This window comes from Pongo abelii, chromosome 1 (genome assembly GCF_028885655.2).
Source record: "Pongo abelii isolate AG06213 chromosome 1, NHGRI_mPonAbe1-v2.0_pri, whole genome shotgun sequence".
NCBI lineage: Eukaryota > Metazoa > Chordata > Mammalia > Primates > Hominidae > Pongo > Pongo abelii.
In genome coordinates, this window is record NC_071985.2 from 174,065,820 (window position 1) to 174,081,090 (window position 15,271).

Below are 15,271 nucleotides of genomic sequence, written 5' to 3' on the forward strand. Positions count from 1 at the left end.
TTTGTAAACTATGAAGTCAGGTACACCATGTTAATAGTAATCTGATAGAAATGAATAGCAGCATTTCCTATACATGCTCAGTATTTCCATTCACACGGTCATTACTGGCCACTTGCTCCTGAGGAAGAGGAGGACAAGAAAGTGACCAAAGAGAGGCATTCCCTTGGTTAAGTGAATTGGTTCCTGGGGGAACACGCTTATGTGGGACATATACTAAAAAATTATTGTTGCTTATCTGAAATTCAAATTTAACTGGGTGACCTGTTGTCTTTTGTTTTTTGTTTTGTTTTGTTTTGTTTTTTGAGACGGAGTCTTGCTGTGTCGCCCAGGCTGGAGTGTAGTGGCAGGATCTCGGCTCTCTGCAACCTCCGCCTCCCGGGCTCAAGCGATTCTCCTGCCTCAGCCTTTGGAGTAGCTGGAATTACAGGTGAGCACCACCATGCCTGGCTAATTTTTGTACTTTTAATAGAGACAGGGGTTTCACCATGTTGGTCAGGCTGGTCTTGAACTCCTGATCTTGTGATCCACCTGCCTCGGCCTCCCAAAGTGCTGAGATTACAGGCATGAGCCACCACATCTGTCTGTGACCTGAATCTTATCTGAGAATTATTACTAAATGGATCCAGTTGTCTTTTAAGTGCAAAGTCCCTGAAGTTTGGGTTATTCATTTAGCTAATCGCAGAGCCCAGTGTTAGGGTCTCTTTTGATCCTAAGGTTACTGAACAATGGTAGGGAAGGGAATCCTATTAGCAAGTGTCCCCTTTGTGGAGTACCCATCATTTCCAGTCACTTAGACAATTACTGCTTCAATCTTGAGCGTTGCTACTCCAAGTGTTGTTATGGATCAGTAGCGTTCCTTGTTAGAAAGGCAGAAAGAATCTCAGGCACCACTCTAGACCTACAAAGTCACCTGCAGTACAAGTGACTAACATGTACGTTAAAGTTTGAAAGGCATTGGGCTAGGCAATTTGGGGTAAGGAATAGTCAAGTAGTCCTTGAAAAAAAGAATCACTAGTAGACTTGATTTTTTTCTAGACTGGTTTGAGTGTACAGCAAAATTGAACAGAAAGTACAAAGCTCCTATATACTCTTCTCTACTTTCACCTAGTTTTCCCTATTATAAACATCTTGCTTTAGTGTACTACATTTGTTACAATGGATGAACCAATATTACATTATTACTAACTCAAGTCCATAGTTTACACTGAGGCTCACTCTCTGTGATGTACATCCTATGGCTTTTTGTGGGTTTTCTTGCTGTGTAAATTTTACAATTTATTAAAATTTAAGGTACGTTATAAAACTTAACCCTTGTAATAACCCCGTGAAAGTAGATAATTGAGGGTATTTCTAATAAATTTTACAAATGAGAAAACTGAGGCTCAGGGGGGTTATTTAACTTGTCCAAAGTCACAAGGCTACCAACTGGCAAAGGCAAAATTTAAGGCTAGATCTCTTAATTGAAATGAATATATTTTCTTTCTCAACTACAATGACTTAGAGAATCTGTTCTCTGTTTTAAAAAAATTATTTCAACTTTTATTTTAGATGCAGGGGGTACTTGAGCAGGTATAGTTAATGAGTATATTGCGTAATGCTGAGGTTTGGGATACATATGATCCCGTCACCCAGGTGTGAGCATAGGATTCAATAGACATTCAATCCTTGCCCTGCTCCATGCCTCCCCTCTTTAGTAGTCCTCAGTGTCCATTGTTGCCTTCTTTTTTTTTTTTTTTTTTTTTTTTAGACGGAGTCTCGCTCTGTCGCCCAAGCTGGAGTGCAGTGGCGTGATCTCGGCTCATTGCAAGCTCTGCCTCCCAGGTTCATGCCATTCTCCCCTCTCAGCCTCCCAGCTGGGACTACAGGTACCCGCCACCACGCCCGGCTAATTTTTTGTATTTTTAGTAGATATGGGGTTTCACCGTGTTAGCCAGGATGGTCTCGATCTCCTGACCTTGTGAACCGCCCGCCTCGGCCTCCCAAAATGCTGGGATTACAGGCGTGAGCCACCGTGCCCAGCCTCATTGTTGCCTTCTTTATGAGGACCCAATATTTAGCTCCCACTTATAAGTGAGAACATGCGATATTTGGTTTTCTGTTCCAGTGTTAATTCACTTAGGATAATGGCCTCCAGCTGCATCCATATTGCTGCAAAGGACATTATTTCATTCTTTTTTTGGTGACTGTGTAGTATTCCATAATATACATGTACCATATTTTCTTTATCCAATTCACCATTGGTAGGTACCTGGGTTGACTCTATATCTTTGCTATTGTGAATAGTGCTGTGATAAACATACATGTGTCTTTTTGGTAAAATGATTTACTCTCTTTTGGATATATTCTATGGGTTTTGACAAATGCATGATGTTGTGTATTGGCCATTACAGTATCATATAGATTACTGTGTTACTGCCCTAAAGATTCCATGGGCTCCACCTGCTCATCTCTCCTTTCTTTTCCTTGAGCAAACTACTCATCTTTTTACTGTTGAATACCGTCTTGATTTGTTTACAAAAAAGAAAGAAAGAAAGACTCCATCCATAAGGACAAAGAGTATGTTTCTGATAAAGAAGCTGATACTTGCCCAAGGTCACCAAATTAGTAAGTGTAGAAGCTGAGTTTTCAAGTCATGTCTGCCTAACTCCAAAATCTGGGTTTTTTATTTCTTTTCTTTTTTTTTTTTTTTTTCTCTCTAATATGACCACGCCCTCTCTTACTAGGAGAGGAGACATTTGTACTTTCGTGCTATAAGGAGGGTGTAGAGGTCTCTGCAATTGTTCCCTCTAAGGATAGTTTTGGGGCAGGGAGAGGGGATCTGTCTGGTGTTTGGACTACTGAGGCTCCCAAGGGTTCCCAGTGGGCACTTCAGCTGGACCTGTAGGTAAATTTCTAAAATCTCCCACCAGCTGTTCTTTTTTTTTTAATCACCTCACTCAAACCAGTTATTATTTACAAGTGAGAACATAGAAATGCTAATGATCCTGACTGGGCTTGCTAATTACTCCTTAATCAACTGCGAATGGGCCTTCGCTACCAGCCCTGGGTGGCTGAGAAGAGGGCTCCAGCTGGACAGAGTTAAAGGGAAGCAGGTTCCTGAAGTGCCACTGGCCTTGAGAATAGGAAGCCGTGGAGTGTGGTGGGAAGTGTCTTCTTTGCATATTTTCTGCTTTGCTCTTTTGTCCTGATGCTTTGGCCCCATCATGAGGTATCCCAAGGGAAGCCAAGGTATTCAGAGGATGTAAGAAGCCAGACAAAGCCGTAGTGAACAGTTAGCAAGCAGAGGTTAGTCAACAAATGATGATTGGATCTACACAAAATGTTGGATATTGTGTTAAGTGCTTTCTTCCTGACCCTGTGAAGATTCTGGTTTTGGAGAGAGGACATGGAGGCAAGTAAACGTGTAGGGAGGAAACTTTGAGGAACGTTTATGAGAGAGGAAGTCATGAGTCAGAGGCACCTGCAGGGGGGCAGGAGAGAACAGGAAGAAAACACTTACAGGGCATGTTCTAAAATATTTGTTGAATAAATTATCTAAAATCAAACACTTTCTGTGAGAGATACTTTAATAATAATAGCTGCCACAAATTGAGTACCTAATATGTGCCTGGCCTGTGCCAGTCCATCACAATGACCATTTGAAGTAGAGGTTTACTGCACCTATTCTATAGATGTAGAAACTAAGACTTATAAAGGTTAAGGGTCAGACCCACGGTCATACTTCCAGTAAGTAGCTCTGATGTTTTTCTGATTACAAAGCTTATACTTATTCCATGGCTGGGTCTGCCCTTTTATTTGGTTAGACGTTTAGATGATACAATAAAAATAGATATTTCAAAACTCAAAAGTTAGAGAAGGGAAAATCCTACATTGCATCAGTAAAGGTCCAGCCGAGAGAGAAACCATACCAGTTATTTTAACATGGAGAATTTAATATAGAGAATTGCTGCCTGGGAACTCAACAACCAACATGGCAAAAAGAGAATGCTAAGGTATCATGGAGCCAACAATTACAGGAAGCAGCTGCCTCTGGAACTGGGACAACAAAAGAAAGGTTGGCATTATTAAAACTTAGAAATATGGGAGAGAAGGCCCTGCAGAGATGAAACTCAGACTCTGAGAAGGGACACTGCCTGGCTGATGAGAGTATTTCTGAGTTTGAAGGACAAATCTCATTGGTCTGGGACCCAGATCTCTGAGGAGGGGGCTCAGATTGGTTAGTGTCACTGAGGGGGCACAATGAGGCTGTTTCTGTGAGTGTTAGAAAAACTGCAAATTGGATTTAACCATTGCTCCTGAAACAACTACTGCTGCCAGGGTGAAGAGACATTGCTCATGAACATAGGAACGGGAAGTAAACAGAAAGCAGGAAGCAAACAGAAAGGAACAATCGCTTCTTTCTCTCCTCTGGCTGTGCAGCCTCCTGCTGTGGCCCCCATGGGCTGAGCTCAGCAGGTAACTAGCTAGTCAAGCTGAAATGTGGTTTGCAGAGTTCTAGCTGCAGCATCTCGAAGTACACGTTGTGGTTTGTGAAAAGTATCTGAAATTTAGCATCCAAAGACCTGGAGTACTGCAAAAGCTTTTAATTGGTTTTCCTTATTTCAGTCTTAAATCTGTAAACCATGCCTATTGCAACCAGAGTGATTGTCTTAATCGTAAATTATTTCTCTTTGTAAACCTACAATGGATTCCTACTGCACTTACAACTACTTAAACTCCTTGATCGGTTTGCAAGAACTTGCTTTGTTTCCAGTGTTTCCAGCCTTGCCTAAACCACTCTTTCCCTCCATTGCTATATCCTGGCTACAGCAGCCCTCGTGGGGTTCTTTGAATTCACAGAGCTCTGTGCCACCTGAGGGACTCTAGACTTGCTGCTCCCTTGGTATAAAATCTTCTTCCCCAATTCTCAGTCTAATTCCTCTTCATTTTTCAAAGCTGAGACTAAACATACCTTTTCCATTCTCTGATATTTCTCTCTCTTGGCTGGACCTTTATTGATGCAATGTAGGATTTTCCCTTCTCTAACTTTTGAGCTTTGAAATATCTATTTTTATCTATTTTATTGCATCATCTAAAAGTCTAAGCAAACACCCACCTGCCATTTTTCTTATTACTGCGCACTGTATATATTTATGTACAATTTAATGCACTTGTGTGTTTTATTTGTAACTACTAAATATGTATCTCAGCCATTGCATTTTAAGCCCTAGGAAGGTAGAAATCCTGTCAGTTTTTTTGTCTCATAAAACCATGGGTCTGGCATAGAGTCATTATTCCTTAATTATTTGTTAAGGAATTTGTAGGTTTTTATCTAGCCCCCAGATTAATGGTTGTGTACCTCATATTACTTTCAGGGAATATTTAAGTTCTTCAAGGGCAGGGACCACGTCTTATAGGCCTTGTATAATAATGGACAAAGAATAAGCATTGATGGGCTGGGCGCGGTGGCTCAAAGAATAAGCATTGATGGGCTGGGCGGGGTGGCTCATGCCTGTAATCCCAGCATTTTGGGAGGCCGAGGCAGGTGGATCACCTGAGATCAGGAGTGCAAGACCAGCCTGGCCAACACAGTGAAACCCTGTCTCAACTAAAAATACAAAAAATTAGCTGGGCGTGGTGGCGTGCACCTGTAATCCCAGCTACCTCAGTAGGCTGAGGCAGGGGAATCGCTTGAGCCCGGGAGGTGGAGGTTGCAGTGAGCTGTAATCGCGCCATTGTACTCCAGCTGGGGCGACAAGAGCGAAACTCAGTCTCAAAAAAAAAAAAAAAGGAAAGAACAAGCATTGATGAAGTCTTGTTGCTTTTTTATTCATAGTAACTAGTCATATACAAGGTCACCTACAGACTGTCCAGATTCTTTGGTGCATTTTCAAGTCTTCTATTTGGAGCTGGTAGTGGCTGCCTTAGGGGACAAAACAGGGAAACTGTAATCACAGGTAAGCATGGAAAACATACATAGAAGTGCTGAAGAGCATAGGCTACAGATTGCCTGGGTGTGAAACCCAGCCCTACCACTTACACGACCCAGATAACCCTGGGAAAGTTGCTTCTTCTCATTGTTGCAGCTTCCTCAACTATAATGGTCATAATAATGCCTACTTTATTGGGTGCTGGAGGGTGTATTGAGGTATTCGTATTCACAGATGCTAATGGAAAAATACAAACTAAAGTGAATACGTAGGACAGCAGTCTCTCTTTATCCTTGGGAAATACGTTCTAAGATCCTCAGTGGCTGTCTGAAACCATAGATATTACTGAACTTTCTATATATTAGAGTTTTTCCTATACACATATATCAATATTAAAGTTTAATTTATAAATTAGGTACAGTAAGAAATTAACTTACTGTAATAAAATAAATTATAACAATATTCCAGCATCACTACTCTTACAATTTGATGCCATTATTAAGAAAAATAAGGGTTACTTGAACACAAGCACTGTGGTATAATGCAACAGTTGATCTGATAACTGAGATGGCCACTAAGTCGCTAACAGGCAGGAAGTATATACAGTGTGGATACATTGGACAAAGGGATGATTCACGACCCAGGTGGGACTATGTGAGATTTCATCATGCTACACAGAATGGCACACAATTTAAAACTTAGGAATTGTCTGTTTATATAATTTTCCTTGTAATATTTTGGACCACAACTGAAACTGCCAAAAGCAAAACTGCAAATAAGAGGGGACTACTGAACTGTGTTTGGAAATATAAGCACCTGACAAATATTAGCACCTGCCTCTCAGCTAAATTTTACTTGTAACAAGGAGCTGCCTATATCTTCTGTCACCCTCTTCCAAAATAGAATTGGTTATGCCGTATCCCATGACCTGAAATCTTTATTTTCTATCAACACTACTTACATGTCAGGCTAAGACTTCTTTGTTCACCTCACCTTCAGGTGTAACACTCAGTTTTTTGCAAGGCCATTCTTGTGTGTTAACTTAGATTTTTCAACTGCATTATATGTTTCTCAAAAGCCACATTTTAATTCTATGTTACTTTTAATTTTGCTAATGAGACTTTTAGGATACAAAGTGGGCTCCACATCTACTGCTTAATTCTATCCCAACACAAGGTGAAAGCCCCTCTTGATATCAGTTTAGGTAACTGTAACAGTTTTCAGTTGCAGAAGTATATTTAATTCTTCTAGCTAGTTTAAGCCGGACAGAATTTTTTTTTTTTTTTTTTTTTTTTGGTCAACTGTGCAGGAGACTATTATTCACCAATATCCATTTCCTTCCTTTCAAGACTAGGATTTTATCCCCTTCCAAGTTTCAGTTGGGCATTTATGTGGCTGCCTACATTGCAATTACATTTGCCAACCCCCTGGCTGATAGATATGGTCCTGTGGATAAATTATGGCAAACGGGATGTGTGTAAAAGTATGAAGTGTTAAGTCATTTCCTTAAAAGGAGGCTGCTTGCCTTCCATTTCTACTCCCCTACTTCCCGCATACTGGATGATGGGACCTGGTGGTGGGAAAAAGCTTCAGGTGGGAAACACTCTAGAGGTTAATAGGACACCAAGAAAGAAGAAAACTAAGTCATTGAATATCTTTGGGAGATAGAGCTACTATATTCCCCTGGACTGCCTACCAGCTTATAATTTTATGTGAGAGAGAAAAAACACTTTTACTTTGTTTAAGTGTCCATTATTTATCTTGGTAAGTCAGCCAACACAATGTCCTAATTAAAATATATTAGTATTAAAATATCTTGTAAAATTGAGCTTTTATAAATCATTCCAAAGCCATGGGCAATACAGGGATCTTCTATTTTTTTCCTTGGACCTTCTATGAAATGGAAGCTTTGGTTCCAAAACTACCTCAGCACTGCTCTAACCTGGAAAAGCCATGTTATGTATGATACAGTCTGTACCAACAGAATGGATGTTCAGTGCCTTGCCTCCTAGTCTCCACACTCCACCCAGCACTCGGCCCTCCACTGATGGGGCTGCAGAAAAACCAATCACCCTCACAACTATGTTGGCCACAGATGCAGTAGAGGCAGCAGAAGTGTGTCCCTTCACTCCTCCATTCCAGAATTTGTGCTCCTGCATCTGACTGGCCAAGCCTAGTTCTCACCCATTGCTTAGCTGTGAGAGAGTCTAGGACATACCTTATTTCTCTCTAGATTTCACACAGGGGATACATACTAGAAAGAAGATGAGATGTATTTTGACTGCCAATCCACCATATCTGGCATAGTAAACTTTTCAAATCCTGAAGGTATATAGCTAATCAATGGATATTTTTGAGCATTTATTATGTGTCAGCTGCAGCATTAAGTGCTGTGGTTACAGCTCAGTTGACACAGTTCACCCTCAAAGGATCATCTATGCAATTTACAACTCAGTGTGCTAAGTTCTGTGAGGTGATGGGATTCAGGACACACTACTCCCAAAATATGGCACCTGGGCATACTGAAGAAAACAGCAAAGGCAGGAAGGGGACTCTGACTTTCTTGTGCTCTTCTCCCCTGAAGTGGGTCTTAAAACCTAGGAAAGAGTTTTTGGCCTTCCCTTAAGCAAATCATAAGACTTGCCTGTGAGAGGTGCCTTCCTTATACCTGGAAGAAGGGAACATTTTGATTTCTGAAGACACAGGGATACAGAGTAGAATCTGAACAACCAGTCTTGATAAGTTTCCTCAATTTATTCCCATTAGATCATACCCTTTTTGCCTTATCATATTTCTCTATGGCTGTCTATACTTCATCAAATCTAGCATAAAAATATTCAGATTTAACTGTTTCTTTGGGTCCTCATTTCCCTATGAAGGCTGCCATGTCACATAAAATGTTAAATATATTGATAAATATATATAAATTACATTAAATAAATGTGTATGTTTTTCTCTCGTAATCTGTCTTTTGTTAGAGGAGCTTCAACCCTGAACCTAGGATGGTGAGGAAAAGGCATTTTTCCTCCCTTACAGAGGGAAGCGCGCAGCCCTGGGGAAGGCAGAGCAGGGCTGCTCACAGGGACCATACGTACGCGTGGGGAAGAGGATGCGCTGCTCAGGGAAGGATGGGCTGCTCAGGGAAGGCCTGGGCAGGTGATGCCTAAACTTAGTCCTGATGGTGATGCACACCACAGCTTGTGCTTGAATTTGGACTCTGATGTGAGACTGTGTTGAATCCCACTCTATCACTTATTAACTAAAACCTTGAGTAAGTTCATCTGTATGTCTGAATAAAAGGCAACATTTGTTTTTGTTTCTTCCCTATTTAAAAAAAAAAAAACAAAACTATGCTTCAGAAAAGAGGGAGTGACTTTACATTCAACTTTTTACAAGAGTCAGTGTTTCATTAAACAAAAAGATATGACATTACCTTGAAATAATTATCCATTAATTGGGTGTGTGATGCCTTTGAAAGAAGTCACTCACCCAAGGTCACACAGCCAGAGGCTGGTGAAGCTAGAATTGCACTTTTCTCCATAGACCACCTGTTAGCTATTAACCACATCATTCTTCTTGCCTACTGGCTGCTTCTCCCTGGTGCACATTCCCTGCCCTGTGAGCTAATTTTCAGGCAGAACTTCTGATGCTTAGTACTTTACCTTTACTGTGTATTTTTCACTCAGCCTGCACCTTTGGCCTTGGTATCTCCCAAAGTATCAGGCAAAGACTCAGCTCCAGCTCTGGGGCCTTGGGAAGCCCTCTTATGTTCTGGCCCCTTTGCTGATTGATGCTGAACTCAGCCCTTTCTTGAATCAGACATACCCCAATCTGAGCATGTTTTCAGATCAAGAAGAGGAGGCAACACTATAGACCCCAGACATGCCAACAAGCTGGGATGATTCTATCTGTGTGAGGGAGCAGAATTCAAACTCTGTAAACAGCTGGCCTGCTTAGCATTTGTATGAGTGCTCGCAACTCAATTATAGGCAATTCCCTTCTCCATAACACACCAGCCACCATTTGACTCATCTGCCACCTGTATAAATGGGAAGCGATACGTAAGGGATTCCCAAACCTTTCCTCTGCCCCTCCCTGAATTTCCAGAGATGCCCTGACATCACTAGCTTTACCTGTTTTTCCACCATCACTTGTTCCTAAATCCACTTTGAGCTTTCTCTCAAACACTATGAGAATATGATTTGGGGCCTAATCAAAGGCCGGTGAGCCCAGTTCCCAGCCTGCCAGTGCCTTAACTTACCTAGCAGTATTGAGCTGTATTAAAGGACTAAGGCTCACCTTCCATGTTACCCTGAGACTTAGAAGACATTTTCTTATAAAGTACAGAAAAATAAGCCTGGCTTCTAGGAAGATCGCAAGCTGGAGAGGCAGCCTGAAGGAATGATTATTGGGATTCTAAAGATGGGAACTGGAGTCCTACTTCTGGTGCTGATAGGCTGTGTGAACGTTTGGCAAGTGATTCCCTCTACCCCTCTTGTTTCCTTCACAGTGAAATCCAGAATTTGGCTCGATGACATGAGGGCTTTTCAACTGCTAATATGTATACAAGTCACTTGAACATCTGTTAAAATGCAGATTCTGATTCAGTAGGTCCAGGGTTGTCCTGAGATTCTGCATTTCTAACAAAATCCCAGGTGAAGCTAATGCTGCTACACAGTTGGAGTAGTAGGGCCTATATACGATTTCAAAAGCTCCCTCCCACTCCTGGTCTCCGTGTATCACATACTCTCTTAGTAACAATAACAGCTCCAAAGGGTTTAAATACATGCCTATATACACATTTATTAAATTACACATATCATAGATCGTTAAACCATCAAACAATACAGAAATATAAAAACACAGAATGTGGAAGTGCCCTGGTAACTCTACCCCCTAAAAGAACTATTGTTAATGGTGCAAAGTACTTAAGAATATGAGGACCCATAGAAGAGTTTACGGCCTTCAGCTGTCCCTGCCCAGTGTGCCTCCAGTATGTTTTCTGGAAGGAGTTTAAGTTTCTTCTCTAGCTCAAAGTCACTGCAACACCCCAGTGTGGTAGATGACAAGGTGGCAAGCTTGGGCATATTAAGTGGAGGACCAGAGCTCTTTGTGTTGTATTCTTCTATGGGGATTTAGAGGTTATGGTGACTTCAGAATGGGATCTTCACAGAGCTAAGGAAGGGAGAATGAAAATACAGGCTCAGAAATCCAGTCACCTGGGGTTTTCCAAATAGGGGCTTTTTCCTCTTTAATCTTTCTGTGGTGCCATTGCCCACTTATTAGGGGGAAAGTTTGGTGCATGTTTTCCCTAGAAAATGTCCTGTGACATCAAAGAGTGACCTAATGGAACCAAGAACAAAGAGAATTTCTTTAGCAATGGGGGCTCAGGATCAACTGGGTCCTGGCTATCCAGAGCAGAATCCTTAGCCCAAGGTACACAGGAGAGAAGGAGATTTTATCTTCTGCCACCTCAAGCATGCAGGTGAGATGGCCAGATGCAGACTTTGCTCTTGCATATACTCTATCCTATTTAAAATGGTTTCTCCTAGGAGTTTATAGCCTAGAGTGTGCTTATTGAATACCTGTTGAATGAATGAGAATCCTAGAAATTTCAATCACTCAAGGAGAATTTAAATGATCATAAGTAAAGATGTTTGCATGAATTTATTTCTGGTTTATTGAGGATTTACTAATAAGGATAGGGCCCTTAATGAACACATTTTGAGGAGACAGTACGGTATAGTAAAAAAGACCCTGGGCTTCAAATCACAGAGACTGAATCCCAAGTCTACCATTTGTATATTGTTCATCTTTCAGCAAGTGATTGACATTTTTGGGCACTGTTGTCTTCAATGGGGTAAGAATGATTTTTGTCATTCTCACAAGATTAAACAAGATAATGGCTTGAAAGAACTGTATTGAGAAGTGCAGATGTCAACACATTATTATTATGGGGCATTAAAGGAAATTAAAGAATATTCCAAATTTCTGTCACTTGAATTGGGGATGGCTTCATGTACAAGTGATGAGGATATTATCTCTCAGTTTCAGTTACAAATTCTTTCACCTCCGTACTCTGTTTTGAGACACTGGGCTGGGACTCTACAAACCAAATTCCTTCTTTGTCAGCAGCTCCCTTTTAGGCCCTGCCAACAAATGGATGCTCGAGAGAGGCTGTATGACAGGAGGAGGAAGAAAAGACTGGCTGCTTCCTGTTTGCTTCTGTTTCTGTTGCCTCAGGCTGGCTTCTTCACACTGGCAGCAGCACTTCCTTCCAGTTGAGTCCAGTTTGCAGTTTTTCCAATACATGGAGGAGCAGCCTTGTTGCATTCCCTCAGAGACACCAACATAGCTGCTGGAGTTTCCTCCAAAGAGGTCTGGCTTCCAGCTCCACAGAACTTCTCTTCCTAGCCCAGAGACCTCAGCACCAGCTGAGCAATTTCTATGCATTTGTGACCTGTATTCGAGTGCTCTGGGGCTAATCCTTCAAGTTTCTGCCTTTTAATCATTCTAACCTCTCCTTTTGTTTCCTCAGCAGTAGGGGTTGTAACTATTTCCTGTAATTGCTAACACTTGTTACTCTTTTTGTTATTATAGTTCTTTAGCACTTAGTTAACAATTATTTATGTCAAATTCTCTCTTAAAAGTAAGCGAAGTGTTTTTTCTATATCCTGAACCACTGCACAAATGGACATATTAGGCTAGGTTTGGAGAAGAAATAGGAGGAGAACTTGTAAAGAAAAGAGCTCAGGAAACTCCAATAGTCCTTTATAAAGGTTCTTTGAAAAATTCTAGAATGTTCCTAAGGTAAGTAGCTTCTGTGATGGCCCCCAATGATACTTACATGCTAGCATTCATGTCAGAATTGATTATGCTACTTCTAAGATTAGGTTATTTTAAAAGTCTGTAGCTTCCATCTTAGGTACTCTCTCTTGTATTGCCAACTTTGGGGAAAACTAGCTGCCAAATTATTAGGTGGTCCTATAGAGAGACCCACATACTGTGGGGCCACAGCCTGCAAACACACGAGTGAGCTCGGAAGCAGATCACCATCCCTGCCCCTGATAGCCCTCAGATAAGACTGCAGCCTCAGCTGACTGCTTGCAACCTTGTGAGACCTTAAGCCAGAGACACTCATCCAAACCACACCCAGATTCCTGACTCACGGAATTGAGATTAAAAACGTTTGTTATTTTAAGCTAGTAAGTTTTGGGGTAAATTGTTATGCAGCAATAGAAGATGAATGAAGTTTCTTTTATTGGGAAACTACGGAAGGACGAAAAGAAAATATTTTTCCAACTTTATTTTCCTAATCAGTGAATATAGAAAACTGATTTAAGAACCAGCAGTATATAATTATATTCCATTGATATTCTTTCAGTTTCTAAGATTTTACTTTCTCCAAAGCTTAGTTTGTTTCTCTTTCTGTCTTCCTTTTTAGTGAAATATATGCTGTTGGAGAGGAAACTGGGGCAGAGAGAAATAATACATATTTCTAAATAATCTTCTGGCTCTAATTTACCCACAGGCATACCCTGAGCTAGGTATTAAATAAAGAAAAACTGTGTATTTCAAATGCTAGCTCTCATTTCTAAGGCACTTACAAGTTAATTGAGATGACAAGACACGGACAAAATTAAGTAACCTAAGGAGACCAGGACTAATCAGGATTCTTGTTTGCAAACAGTGTATTTGTCATGGTAGGTTAACATCTTTAACAGGCAAACACAAAATATCAATGCTTAGACATTATGTACAACTTTATTTCTTGGCATGAAGGGACTGCGAGGCAGGAGGGGCTGTGTTCTATGTACTTATTTAAGAACCAGGAGCTCTGGGTCCTCCCATCTTGTGCCCTTGCCTTCCTCTAAGTGACATCAGTGAGCAGCTGGGGAAAGAGAGCAAATAGCTGATGATGTGGGAAGTTTTTGTGGGCTAGCTCTGGAAGTACATCACTTCTTTTCATATTCCATTGGCCAGAATTCAGTTATACAGAGCCAAAGAACTGAAAGGCAGGCTGGGAAATGTAGTCAGCTCTGTGTCCAGGAGGAAAAGGAAAGTGAGGTTTGGTGAACACATAAATGCAGCCACAAACAAACAAATTCTTGTTGAATTCAATAGAAAAAAATATATTGAGGTGGTATTTGCATAGCTAGTGCTACCAAGTAGAGTTGTGCAGGTTTTGTCCTGCAGAAAGGTTCCTAGATGAGGGTAAGTGAAAGCTGTGTTCAGCTTGAAGAAAGGTTTGCTTCTTTCTAATGATCTACTAAGAGGGACGTGCCTTTAAGAAACCCATACAAAGGCACTACGTGTGTTAGGATACCCTGTATCTGGCTTACAGAATCAAAAAGAAGGCACAAGGGTGAGGCTTGGATATCAAGCAGAGCCCAATACTGGTCAAGAACAATCTATTACAATGTTGCTGGTGACCCAGCCACCACTGGGCATTCACTGCCATGTGACAGGACCCTGACACCCTGTAAGCTCTGTCCTTACATGGTAGAAATGGGTCTAGCTGGCTCTCTGGGGTTTCTTTTATAAGGGCACTAGTAAGGGTGGAACACACATGACCTAATCATCTTCCCACAGACCCCACCTTCTAATATCATCACCTTGATAATTAAGTTTTAACATATGAATTTTGGGGGACACAAATATTCAGACCATTGCATCATCTTATTGTTTTCTCAGATCACTCCAGGGACCACTCATCTGGGTTCTCTGAGAAACAGACAGACACTAGATAGGCTTCAATGTATGAGAAATTTATTAGGGAAAGTGCCTACGAGAGACAAGGGAAAGGAAGTTGGGAGTGTGGGAGAGAATGCAAGTGATGCAAGTTTGACCAAGTGCAGAAGAGACGGGGGATTAATGAAGGGAAATTGGGCATTAAGGGTCTAGGTTGCAGTGCACCTCTAAGAGAAGTGTGGCAACGTTGTTGGGGAGGCCTGAGCTAATGTTGGCTCATCAGAGGAGCCCCCGATCTCCCCAGGACCTGACCTATTTTAGTACTCCCAGAGTGCTCGGTGATTGGCTGGGAGCAGCAGTGGGAGCATGGCCCAGATGCAGGTGCAGAGATGGATTCCAGTGCCCAGCAATGAGGTCACTTATGCTCCATGTAGTTCGAGATCTGAGAAGCCCATTGTCATGGCCACCATAGCAGCAATTAGAATGCTCTAAATCAGTGGCTGGACTCAACTGTTTAAAGATTAAGCTTCAGTCATCATTCCAAAGAGTGAAGGGTAAAAAGCTCCCTGGAGGTGAAACCCTGTCTGTACTAAAAACACAAAAATACAAAAAATTAACTAGTCATGGTGGCATGCACCTGTAGTCCCAGCTACTCAGGAGGCTGAGGCAGA

At 41.4% G+C, this 15,271-nt stretch overlaps 1 long non-coding RNA gene across 1 annotated transcript in view; it reads right to left on the reverse strand.

Moving 5' to 3' along the window:
* LOC129060369 (uncharacterized) overlaps positions 1–15,271 on the reverse strand; it is a 68,435-nt gene that overhangs the window by 12,317 nt on the left and 40,847 nt on the right. The gene's annotated exons all lie outside the window — the stretch shown is intronic.